Here is a 12,145-nt window from a genome sequence, read left to right as displayed (position 1 = left end):
ATATGAGTAGATCTTAGCCTACTGTGCATATAACACTGTCATCTCTTATGTTTGTATGAACCTTGGGTTGATAGTCAAAGTTGGTATCCTTGGGAGTTGCAACACTCTTGTTGCAAAACCAAGGCTCATCGTTATTCCTAGCCCCAACTAAGGGTAGAAGGACGAACTTATTAAGTTGACCCAACCTCCAATGTTGAGTTATGAAAATGGGATCTAAATTTTCTGATCTTCTGAGAACATAAAATGAATGACATCATTGTGTTAGTCTTGTTAAGACCTTTCCACTTATATAAATTTGTTTCGTTCTCATCCCTGGATCAAAAGATATGTCCAATTAAATTATAGCGAATGAGATAGTTCCACATCATCTTGATCTACCACATGGAACCCACATGATCCATACGTAGCTATCCAAGTCATCCACCTCACTTACATGTGGAAGCATTTCATTAGTTGGTGACCTGTCCATACTAGTGTCAGATATTAACCCATTTCCTATGGGCCACACGGACCAACTGGTAACAAATAAGAAGCATATGCAATGCACATGGGTATAGATCTCCCATGGACACATCACCCTAGATAAAATATCCTAATGGGTTCTAATATAGTCCCCCACTAAATTTTTTGTGGATGACCTTCTAAGATACGTGATAGTGTACACTTTGCACTAATGCTTAGTCTCTCCTTTGACCCTTAAAAAGACACATTCATGCCATGTGATCATCCATGTTCACTGGTGCCACGCACTGCATGATCTTGGGAATTAAATCCTAGGAATTCTACTAAGTACTTCACTCAAATTCTCTGTGGTTCGATGTTTTTGTTGAAATCACCAGTTCTAAGAATTCGGTTGATCTCATCCTTTGTCACACCCTCCACATGGCTTGGGTCCCATGTAGGTCTTTGAACCCATGCAAATCATATATTTTGCATTATATGTGATTTCGAGTTTGTCAGCTTGTCATGCTAGTGTGTAACATCCGACCCCACCCCACCATGACATCACAACATTTCCTTCCTAGTGGGACCTTCTTAACCCTCCATAGAAATCTACAAGGTACCAGTCCTCTAAGACATGTATTTAGTTATACAAAAATCCTCTCAGATTAATGATCCAAATTCATCTTTCCTTCACACTTTGTTGTAAATCCAATTCATATGGTTGATTGATTCTTAACACTATTCTCCAAAGGGCTTGGGGTTCTTACCTCACACAAGTTCGTGTGCTTACAAATATTTGATTTTACACAACCCTTTAAAACTATCCCTCCTGAGGTTGGCATCATCTCGGCCCAAAACGACTTGTGACACAGATGTGGGATACCTATAGTGATTCCGCCTTCACCAACCTCCACTATCTCTTCTGATTTTACCAAGGCCTCAACAAAACCAATGAATACATAGATGTTTAGGTCTATACACATGTATTGGAAATGTTATCCTTCCTGAGATTAGGGCTAAACAACGACTTGATATCCAATTAATTTTAGTGTAAGTATCCATTAAATTAACAAATTTTTGTGTATCTCTTCTATACATGGCCATATAGTCCAATTTAAATACTCAGGACAAACATAGGAGAAACCCACTCTTAAATATTAACTCAAGAAATTATTGACACGATTGCAATCAAATAATGGCAATACAAAGAGCATAAACAAGGACAAATATATCAACCTTTAGGGATCAATAATTCCTCATCATTCACACAACGTTGAATATGATTTACTCACATAGGGATTTTAACATTCCTCAATAGTAACATAGGAATTAAACTTGCACATTACCCTCTGTAAAATCCCAAAACTTCCTAGCCTCACATATGTAGGAACAAAACCTATTTAGCCATTCTTTCTATAGAGTATCAATCATTACAGAGATTCACTCATCTCTTCATATTCACACACATGGACTATAATTCTAATCAAGAACTTACATGATTCAAACATTCCATGCATACAAGCCATCTAAACTAAAATTATGCTCAATTTAACATAGGTATCTAGAAACATTCCATATCCATGCTCTTAAAGAAAAAATGTTCATTTTTACAAGAATGCCTCATTCCTCAACATTACAAGCCATGCTAAATCAACACATTAAACGAGCATACAACATTTTGAACAAAAGTCATAAGTAGGCATAGATATTTCAATTCTCTAGGAGTAAACCATTCCTCATACATAGCATGTAATTGGGCATTATACATGAATTCATTTTCCTCAATATATTATAGGTATTAAACCAACACATTAACTTGTATCAATTGACTCATTAACACCACAATTACATAACAATTTAACCATTCCTTGTTAGCCACATAGAGGATTAGCAATACACCCTCATATAGGAAATTAACACTCCTCATTATAGAATAGACACTAAGCAAGTGCATGAATTCAACCTGTTTCTCACAATTTATTGGGGAGCTAAGATTCCAACTGTTATAGGAAACAAAACATTCCATGCATTCAATAGAGTTTAAATGACATATTAAACATTTATATAGCATTCGTGGTGTATAAGTCATAAGAAATACTTATCTTCTTATGCAGGATCTAGCCATTGGGATTGGCACTACAACTCCCCACCTAACCTTAGATGAGTTGCAACCAGTTATTTCTTGCATCTTTCACCCCCAAGCCAAATTCCAAAGCTTGAGGATGAGTTCTTAAGGGATTAATTCAATTCTGCTAGTCAAAATAGTGACTATGGAGGACCATCCATCTCCCCCACTAGCTACTTCATGCAGTCCATGTATCACACAAAATTGGGAGGTGCACCACCTTCACCCTAAAATCATCCAGGGAATCAAGGGGCTATAGCTCCACCACAAATCAATAAGGAAATCCATAGTTCTATATAAAACCGAAGTAAACAAGGAGAGGGGACTAAATAACTCTCCTACCAAGAACCCAAGAAACATGCCTCCACCTAAGTTGTCAAGGGAATCTAAAGAAAACCATGTCCACCCTCGAGTCTTACAGGGAATGCATAGACTATTGTCCTCACCTGAGAGTTATTTTTCCAGCTCCTAATGCTCAAAAAAAGGATGACTCTACTACCCTACATTTTTGTAGCACCACGAAGTTTTTATTCTCTCATTCTTACTTAGTTGTGCACTTTGTTTTCTCTCTTTCTCTCTTTCTCTGCAATATAGTGGTAGTCTTCTATCAATCTGTGAGCATTCTCTCTACACATATGCTCCCTTCCTTGTAGTAAGTGGAGTTTCCTCCCCTTTGAGAGTGGTTTGTCGTTTTTTTTCCTCTTCGTGGAGTATGATTATCCTCCCATTATTTAGTGGCAACCGTTTGTTGGTTGCATCAGAAGAAAATGTTGTTGCCCTTTCCTTCTCATCCATGGTTGTTGTGTTTTGCGTGGTAGTGGGGGATGTTGTTGTGTCATCTCTCTGCCCCACTCTCTTGTTGGTTGAATCATTCCAATTTAAAGCATACCTACCATTCATTAATGGCTTATCAAAACAAACTAAGCTTCCTTTAAATCCTAAGCAACCTCCTTCCTCAAACTCTGAATCTGTCTCCCAATTTTCAAGCATTTTTAATTTAATAAAAAGTATATTAAATTCTTATAATGAAGGGGAATTAGTATGGGGTTATCACACTAAATATGTTTGATCATTCAACCATGTCCATCGTGGTTTACCTTTGTTGACCATGTTCGACCATTTTAAAATAAGTAAATAAAAAATTGACATGCATTGAAACCTTTGTTGCACTCTAATCGGCCACGGAGGTTGGTTGTTTTTACAAGTTGTGCGTTGGAAGAGTATCTGGTTGGTGATCACATCGTGTAATCACAAACTTCGAGATAAGTAGCCATTTCCAAATTTACGAAAGTTAGGACAAGTAGATAACTTTCCCATTTTCATATAAAACATTGATTTGTATGTAAATGTTCATGTATGTACAACTCACTATTAGTTTTTTGATTTTTTTTACTGATATTTAAAAAAAAAACAACAACAACAAAAAAACATCGTTCTAATTGCATGCACTAGCATTTTCATAAATAAATCATTTATTTTAAATATGGCCATATTCATCAATTGTTATGGTCTACTCAACAACAACATGGAAACTTGAAATTTAATGTATCCTATTCCTCTATTGATTGTCCATATTTAATGTCTTCAGTGCTTTTTAGTGATTCATTTTTTGAAATTTTGGCAGAACTTTTTGTTTTAAGTGAACCTATCTTAATTAGTTACTATTCACAGATTTACTTTATTTCAAACTTGTGTTAGCTATTTTCTAAACTCAGATCTAAACACTTGTTTTTTAACACATTAACCACCACCAACTTGAGTGGATGTTCAGCTAAACTTCAAATGAAGCTAAAAGTGCATCTAAACTTTTCTTAAGTTAACACCATTAGGTTATGTTAGGGAATTTTAAGTTGAAATAAATTGTTATTCCATCATTTATCTATTATGTAAGGTTTTTCAAAGATATATAAATTTCTTGTAAATGATGATGGAGAAAGACAATTGTTTATTTACACCGTGGGTGATAATCATAAATGTAAATAGAAAATAACAATGGTTTTCTCCAAGATAACAAGTAGTGTTTGTCTAAGTTGTAATTATTAGTTTTATTTATTGGAATAACATAAGTATACCAATGCACGAAATAAGTATATTTTATTATAAATTAGATATTAATAATTTTATAAATAGAAAATTTCAATTTAATAACTAATCTTTTCCATAATAATGTGTATTTACTTCTTATTACAAATTAATTTGTCTTATTTTATTTTTAAAATTATTTAATTTCAAAATATTTATATTTAAAATGAGTTAGGTGAGTTGTTTATATTTTTTTCTACCTTTTAAATAATATTTTTATTTTTTTAATAATTTTAATTAAAATTTATAATAATTAATTATTAATTGCTAATATTTAATAAACTGAACAAATTTATTTAATAATATTAATATTAATAAATTTAAAATTAATAATACTTTTTGAGAAATTTATTTTGGTTAACCTATTTTGATATCTTTAATCATTATTTCACTTCACTTGTTACCATTATAATATTATTCGGTGAAAGAGTTAGAATTAGAACTTAGTGTTAATCAAAAAGTTATTAAATATTTTAGTTTAAGTTTTATTATCTAAAAATGAATTTAGAATTTTAAACTGTGAGTTAAGGAATTAAAAATAGTGATAACAAGGGTTTCTCTTCATCCCTAGAGCTCTTTGTTGGAAATTTCTGGTAATTTCGAACAAATTGAACAGAGAGACAATGCTCTGTTTTAACCACAGGATCAAAAAAAATTTGTTTGCTGAGGAACAGAGTTTCAGCAACACAAAAAAAACTTCAATTCATTAACAGGAAACCAATACCATACTTCTTCATATGCGTATTACAAAAACTCCAGAACAACAACATTACATTGCATATTCAAAAAACAACATTACCCTCATGCTGCGCATATTGGGTTTTCATTCTCCACACACAGAAAAAAAAATTCTACGATGCCCTTGTTTTTTTCTTCGAACTTCTGTGCATATTACATTACATATGTGATAAAAAAATTTACATATTACATGTCCCGTGAACAATAATAAAAAACATTAAAATTAAAACCTTTACCTATATTCTACAAACCACATTAAATTTCATTAATGTTCTACTGGCAAAAAACTGGCGGTCAACAAAAAACTTCACATCAATCGCATGGAGGTCAACCTGATAACCAAGAACCATGTACTCTGCTGCCATGACCATTGATCTGATCGAACGATTGACTGCAATCCCCCGGAGCCCCCAATCGCACGAACTTTACCGGCCAAGGAAATGGTTGTTTTGAAATAGTGCTGTGGACACGCGTCGATAGCTGGATGTGATCGGAGCCCCTTCGGAAAATACCATTCCACGTGAAAGGTGGTGCGGGGAAAACTATTGGCGGTTTCCGGAATTAACTGCACGCCACTATTCAACTGTAGTGGCAGTTGAAATTACAATTTCAACATCCCCTTTAATTTCAACTGCTGGGTTATCAGTCATACTCAGACATTTCCTCAAAAACTCAAAAAATTTCTGCCTATTCGTATCAACTTTCCTTTCATCGTTCTCACTATTGTGCTCAGGGACTCCAATGATGTAATATCCTCTTTCTCTTTGCCTCAGGCAAGATTTCCAATCTTTGCACCTCCAAGCTATCCTGTAACCTTTTGTTCTCTGCTCTTATGGCAGATTTAATTCCATATCTCTCCCCTTTAAGAGGATCTTCATCAAAAAATATAGTTTAGCAAAGATTTCATAAGAACCCATTCACTAATAGCTTCAGCGATAATTATCAAGAATTACAGGCTCCCCCTAACTGTATGCATTGTCTCCTTTTGGCAGAATCTTCTAAAAAAAAAAAAGCTTAGATTAGCTGGAGAGCTCAAGGGACTTTCGGACTGTATTTCCTTCCTTCTCCATACTTGTGTAACTTTCTTCTTTTGCATGGGTCTAGCTTGTGTAAGAGCCCATGTTAAGTTACGATTACGTGCCATATGACCAATGTTATGACACTTGAAGCATTCTACATTGTTCATGAATAAGATTTCATGATTTCTTCTTGTAAAATTGTTTCTTGGAGGTTGTCGGAGACTATAACATCCATCTCTATGAGATGCTTTACAGTCTTTTTCCATATGACCAAAGTTTGAACAAGAATAACAATAACCAAAAAATGAACTTTGGTACTTGGGAGATGGAGGTTTCCTTGATGTACTTCTGAAGCCTTTCTGCCTTGAGATCCTTTGATGATAACCATTGCCTCTTGCCTCTTTGACATCATCTACATTTCTTCTTGGAATAGGATTTATTCTATTATAGCCTTGATTTTTCTCCTTGCCTTTGCTGGAACTAGGAGCATCACCATTTCTTTCTGGCTTCTTCACATCTCTTTTGCTTAAAGCATTTTCATTCTTGTTTGAGGGTTCACCTGCATACCCGAGTCCTGATTTATCAAATGGGCATCTGTGATAGCTGAGCATGTCATCCAAGGCTTGAGAGCTCTTCATGATTTTGTTCATCCCTTCAACCTTTTTTCTGAGAAGGACACTCTCTTCTTCCAATCGTTCACACTCATTATTCTTCTTTGCAAGTTGTTCCTCAGTTTCTTCCTTGCTATGAGTAGCTTCAGTTGCTACTATTTTAAGGGAGATGATATCTGACTTCATTTTGAAGATTTTTTCATTCTTTTCTTGACTGCTCTCTATTTTCTTCTCAGCTTCTTGTGCCTGTTTCCTGGCTTCTTGTAATTGAGACTTAAGGGAGGAGACCTCTACCTTGTACTGACCAATCTCTTCTTCAAGTTTGTTCACGCTCTTGTGCCTTTGTTCAAGTTGACTTGACAAGGTATTTTCCTGCTTCTTTGCTTTATTCAATTCCTTCTTAAGCTTGGCAAGCTCTTCATCCCTTTCTTGTACTTGAAGCTTGATGAGGTCAACTTTCTTCCTTGTTTGATCTTAGTTACCAACTGGATCTATCTTCTTAAGTGCCTCATTTCCCTTTTTCAAATTGTTTATCTCTTCCATGGTAGTCATAAGTTGAGCGAGGAGTTCTTCTACAAAATCCTTTTCATTCTTTTCATCTTCTTGGTTTGCTTTAGCCTTGATATCATCATTCTCATTTTCAGCTTCTATGATGGGTTCAGATCTCCTTTTTTATTGATGGTCATGGTCAGTGCTCCTTTTGAGTGAAGGTCATGAAGTTTGTCCCATATATCCTTTGCTGATGAATGTTTTCCTAGATTTTTGTTTACAGAATCAGGTAGCCCATCCAAGATTGTCTTTGTTGCTTTTGCATTGTACTCCTTGGATTCTCTATCCATCCTGCTATCATCAATCACTGATTCCCAAAGTTCAATCCCTTGAGACTGTAAGAAAGTCCTCATTTTTACTTCCCATATATAAAAGTTCCCATTGAACCTTGGAGCCTCAAATAGAATGCTTTCAAATTGATTGTCTTCTATTTTAGTAGTAGAGGGAGACACATCCTTAGGAGGATTGGAGACTTTCTTCCTTGACCTTGCCATTCTTAACTATGCTTCAAAATACTTGACTGTGTTTTTAAAACAACTAACTGTCTTCAGCAGTAACACAAAAAACTTTGAGAAATACCTAGATCCTTTTGCCTAAGACTTCACTCTGCTGGAGAAGCTGCTGCAACAAAAAATCTTCCTTCAGCTTCCTTGACACCTTCAAAGAGCCTAGACAAGCTCCGATACCATGTTGGAAATTTCTGGTAATTTCGAACAAACTTAACAGAGAGACAATGCTCTGTTTTAACCACAGGATCAAAAAAAAATTGTTTGCTGAGGAATAAAGTTTCAGCAACACAAAAAAAAAAACTTCAATTCATTAACAGGAAACCAACTGTTACATAAATTATCTTCCTCGCACAAAGGGATTTGACACTGCTTGTTACAAAAGCATCTTCCTCTTAACAGAGGGATTTCACAAATGTCTAGATGCTGAAAAGCATCTTCCTCTTAACATAGGGATTTCAAAACTGTCTATGCTAAAAAGCATCTTCCTCTTAATAGAGGGATTCACCAAGAACTTCCAATTCCATACAAAAAAAAATTATTCTGACTCTTCTGCAAATTTTTACACCACTGTGTGTAAAAATAAAACTTACACTTACTGCTGTAAAAATCACTTACATTCACTGCTAGAATAAAAAAAAAATTCCTTACATTTGTTGCGGCAAGTTTCTCCCTTTACATTTCATATGAAACATCCAAAAATTATTACCTGTTGCGCATTCCCTTACAATGCTGGTTCAACCAACAAACACTAGAACATCTTTACGTTGTTGCATCCCACACATTTCATCATAAAAAAAATTGCATTTCAACACTATCTCTGCAATATATATTTACAATGTTGTGTAAATATTTCATCATTCATATGCACTGCTACATATTTCAAATATGTCTTCTCTGGGAAAAATTAACCCTGCCCTTTTAACTTCTTCATATGCTCTGCTGCTTATTACAAAAACTCCAGAACAACAACATTACATTGCATATTCAAAAAACAACATTACCCTCACACTGCTGCACATATTGGGTTTTCATTCTCCCCACACAAAAAAAATTCTAAGCTGCCCCTGTTTTTTTCTTCGCACTTCTGTGCATATTACATTACATATGTGATAAAAAAAGTTACATATTACATGTCCCATGAACAATAATAAAAAACATTAAAATTAAAACCTTTACCTATATTCTATGTTCTACTGGCAAAAAACTGGCGGTCAACAAAAAACTTCACGTCGATCGCACGGAGGTCGGTTTGATAACCAAGAACCATGTACCCTGCTGCCATGACCGTTGATCTGATCGGACGGTTGACTGCAATCCCCCGGAAACCCCAATCGTACGAACTTTACCGGCTAGGGAAATGGCTATTTTGAAATAGTGCTATGGACACACGTCGGCAGCTGGATGTGATCGGAGCCCCTTCGGAAAATACCACTCCACGTGAAAGGTGCTGCGGGGAAAACTGTTAGCGGTTTCCGCAATTAACTGCGTGCCACTGTTCAACTGTAGTGGCAGTTGAAATTACAATTTCAACACTCTTAATTTGCAAATTTGTCTTCATCACTAGAGCTCTTGAATCTGCAAGTTCTTTCACTCTACGTGAATAAATTGACAGGCCCGGTGCCACCCGGTGTTGTCAATCACGAATAATTCGCTCAGCACGACTCTTCCTGACGATCTCGAAATCTCGGACAATGAGATTGACGGTTCGATGAGGACCACAACGTTAGTGAACTATCAGTGAGGATTTTCCGGGCGTTGTAACTATCAGTTTCAACAGTGAAAGTGTGAAGAGGGTTTATGAGCGTTGTAATTTAAAATTTCATTCTAGATTTCTGGAGGATAGGTTTTGACCTCACTCATGTCAGATTCTCGAATATTCAGAGAATCTGTAATCGACTTAAACTTATTCGTTGTAATTTGTTTCTTGGACGATAAACGTTGTAACTATATTTCATTTTAAATTTTTGGAAAATAAACGTTGTAACTATATCACAATGGGAAATAACGTTGTAACGAGCAGGTCTATTGCAGCGATGGGAAGAACGTTGTAACGAGCAGGTCTGTTGTAACTTCTTTTCTGGAAGATAAACGTTGTATCTATTATTTGTTGTTGCAGCGATGGGAAGAGTGCAAATCCAACGAGCGTCTGTTAGCAGCTTTGTTGAGGAGGGCCAGAGAATTGTCCATTCTCGAAAATGCAGGAAAACAGTCCCGTCTTTTCAAGCCATAACAAGTTTTTCTATTTTGCCAGATCTTGGAAGGCTATCTTTCTTTAAGTTTCGGGAAGTAAAAAAACTTGTTATCATTTTTTCAAAAAATGAGAGCTAGATTTTGTTGGAATTTATCCATATTAGTTATTTGTTGGACTTTGTTCATTTACATTATACATGATGCATTTTTGCATAGTCTATAAAGATTAATAAGATAGGTTTATATTATATTTTTATTATTTATCAATAGTGCATTTTTATGTAATATATGAAGCTTAATAAAATATATTGGTAATAAAATTAATAAAATATATCTATATTATATTTGTAATAAAATTAATAAATTAATATTAATGATAAAAAATTATAATTTGGGAAATAAAATATTAATATAAGTAACTTAAAAATTATGGTATAATAAATTTTAGACATTAAAAAAATATAAATATTAAATATTTTTAATTTAAATTATATTAAATTGGAAAAATCTTAAAATTCAAACATTTAAAAAATAAAACATATAAGATATTTATAATTTAAATTATATTAAAAAAAAATAAAAAAACACATTTTAACAAAATTATCTAATGTTTTCTTCTAGCTTTTGAGAAAAAATAAAATGAGTGTTTTTCATGGAAAAAGACCTAAAATATTCTCATGCAAGAAACTATAATTTTGGTATGAACAAGACATACTTCTAACCACATAAACCCTTTAACTAAGAAACAAATCTAAAATCTAACTCATGATTTTCATTTCCCTGATAAAAGTAGCGTGACTGAGAGTATGAATCTCAACCTCTTACTTCTCGTTAAAGTGAAAATAGCTCGACTAAGAGCCTCTCACCTATTTAAATTTGCTGGCATTTGTCCAACAAAAATTAATTGGTATTAATAAATAATAATATTTATTTTATTTTTAAAATGAAAATTAAAAAATTAAAAATATAAATATTTGTATATAAATGAACTTTATTGGCCTTGAAAATATTTTGAAGGGAGTTAAGATATTTATTGGACTTTGTTTATATTTATAGTAATTATTTTTTTGTAAAGTTTGGTAGACTAAATTTTCATTATATCTAATATGTTCCAGTGGAGAATTGAACCAGTAACTTCACATCAAAGAGTGCCTTAAGAGAACACCTCATAACTCTCTATCTAAGGCTTTCTAGACCATATTTACAGCATTTTGAAATATTCTCAAAATTTATAATTAAAATAAAGATAAGTAAAACATATATATATTCGGAATAAGTAATTAAAAAATAATATATTATATGAATTATTGTTAAAAAATTATAAATAATTTTATACCAAATTTAATTTAATTTAATTTAATTATAAACTTTTCAAATAGTTTAAAGCAAAGCAATAGAGATTTGTTAAACTTGTTCATTTCCACATGTTCATAAATGTATTCAAACTCACTTTTTATCTATTTTCTATATTTTCTATTTAATAATTTTATAGAATAAATAATTAGTTTATAGTTAAAAATGTTCCTCACAAGTTTATTTGCATTTTTATGAATATTCCCATTTCTCCATGCTTATGATTATTTCCACCCCCACACATATATGTGATAAGCTAATATTAAGGACAACAAATATGCCTCCAGAATTAAGCCGCAACACCAAGCAAGAGAACACTAGTAATGCTTCAAAAAAATTAGGTAATTTATTATATATTTGAATTAAGGATCATGCTACCGATGTCAATTAATGATGGTTTTATGGTTAATTCCTGCAATTTACATCTACATATAAAGAGAAATGTTGTCAACATAATTTGATTTGTTGCTTAAATTTCATGATCTTAAGAAGGAATTCATTTGCAGTGTAAAGTCAATAAGTTGG

This window comes from Pinus tabuliformis, chromosome 6 (assembly GCF_031772625.1).
Source record: "Pinus tabuliformis cultivar Carrire ecotype Pingquan chromosome 6, CPIR1, whole genome shotgun sequence".
In the NCBI taxonomy this organism is placed as follows: Eukaryota; Viridiplantae; Streptophyta; class Pinopsida; order Pinales; family Pinaceae; genus Pinus; species Pinus tabuliformis.
This window is presented reverse-complemented; position numbering follows the sequence as displayed.